Genomic DNA, 2,285 nt, shown 5'->3' on the forward strand with positions numbered 1-2,285 from the left:
AAAAAAAAAGAACAGCTTTTGGAAATTCAAAATATTCAATTTTTGACCTTGACCTTTGTTAACCTTGACCTTTGTAGGATCAAACGTCATTGGCATTGGCTATCTATTAATACTTTTATATTTGCTGTCCTATGTCAAATTCCGGTTTTATAGTCGTGCGCAATTAGAAAGTTTGATGACGTATATCTCTTGATCTTGACCTTTTTAGACCTTCTCCTTTACAAGATCAAAGGTCATTGACCTTGGCTATCTGCTGATACTTTCATTTGTGACGTCTGACGTCTACTTCCGGTATTAGAATCTTCTAAAAAATTATCAACTTTAAACTGTTCTTGCGCTTGACCTAATTATCGTCGATGGTTGATTTTTTCGGGGTGTTTAGCAAATTGCTACATTTGCAAAGTCCCACTCTGTACCACGAGTGGCTCTAGTTCCACAGGGCACACAGCCTAGGCTTCAATAGCTACATCAACATTTCTACATGTGTAAACCTTCTGCAGTAGCAACGTTGTTAATGAATATGAATTGGAACATTTTTGCAAAACCGTAAGTGCCACAGTGCAACATATGCAAAAACTCATAAATTGGCTCTAGAAGGCGCATTTTTGCATCGATTTTCTTCGGGTTTTCATTTTTAAAATCTGGCTGTAATTTCTGATCAGATAGCACTTGAAAAATTACGAAATTCGAAAATTTGTCGCAAACTTTTTTCGATTGAATTTTGCAATTTTTTTGCAACTTTTTTGTTTTTGCATCGATTGATCTGAAATTTAAAATGCAAAGAGACATCAATAAAGTCAATGATATGATTCAGTCAGAGTTTTGACGTCATTTCCGGTTTTGAAGGTGGAATCAATTGAAAGTACAATCTACTTCCGGTCGAATAACTTCCGGAGTAAATGAAATAGGTCAACGGAATTTATGCAAGTCGTAAGTAAATGCTAATACAAAAAAACGAAGAATGTAAAATCCAGACCGGAAGTGATACTTTGGCCGCCATCTTGATTTTCTAATTTTCTTCAAATCGAAATAAGTCCTTAGGGATAAACTAAATCTGCATAAATCTGGTGTCGATGTAATCTGGTGTCTAATGTTCACAAAACGTTGCGAGCCGATTTTTGAATTTTGCTTTTGCATTTTCGCAACTTCCAGTTGAATTTTTTCAAAGTTTGAAAGCTTATTTCTTGTGACCTAGACCTTTTATGACCTTGACCTTCATAGGGTCAAAGTTCATTGACTTTGGCTATCATTTGATACTTTGACCTTTGACCTCCGACATGTACTTCCGGTTTAATAGCTATCCGTAAAAAGCCAAATTCGCAACTTTGGACTGCTCTAGTACGTGACCTAATTAACCTAGAGGGTTATTTTTTTCGGTTTTCTAATGTGTTTCTCATGCACTTTACATAGATATAGAACAATTGCTTTTTAAAAGGAAAATTGAAATTCGTGATTTTTTCAAATTTGAATTTTGTTTTACCATATTTGTGTCTTTTTGATCTTGGTGTATGTATATCTTATGACCTATTTTATGTAGAACCTTGATATTTGGAATTCCCCTATGACAAAAAAAGTGGGGTGGGCGTGGCACATCCGGGTTGAATTACTAATTGTTTACATTTTGGGGCCGAAGCATAACTCGCATAAGATACGTTTGTTAAAAAAGGGACTTTGCACACAATAACCTCATCCTTTTGGCCAGTTTGTGTTAACAGCTCAGTTGTTTCAGCTGTATAGTTCCAAAAAAGGAACGGGTTTTAACATTTGGATATTTTCATTTTTCGATTTTGACCTTTGTTAACATTTGTTGACCTATATCTTTTGACCCGAATAATGTAGAAGCTTGAAATTTAAAACACAACGTAACATTTGAAATATCAATTACCCTATGCAAAAAAAATTAAGGTGGGCGTGGCACATCTGGGTTATATTACTCATTATTGACATTTTTGGCCAGGAGCATAACTCACAAAGTATACGTTTGTTCAAAATGGAACTTTGCATACAATTATCTTATGTTTTGAGCCACTTTATCTTAGAAGTTCGGTTGTTTCCGCTTCATAGTTCAAAAAAAGGAACAGGTTTTGGAAATTCAAAATTTTCAATTTTACCTTGACCTTTGTTGACCTTGACCTTTGTAGGATCAAACGTCATTGGCATTGGCTATCTATTTATACTTTTATATTTGTCAACTTCCGGTTTTATAGTCGTGTGCAATTAGAAATTTTGATGACGTATATCTCTTGATCTTGACCTTTTAGACCTTCTCCTTTACAAGATCACAG

This window comes from Lottia gigantea, assembly GCF_000327385.1.
Source record: "Lottia gigantea unplaced genomic scaffold LOTGIsca_38, whole genome shotgun sequence".
NCBI lineage: Eukaryota > Metazoa > Mollusca > Gastropoda > Lottiidae > Lottia > Lottia gigantea.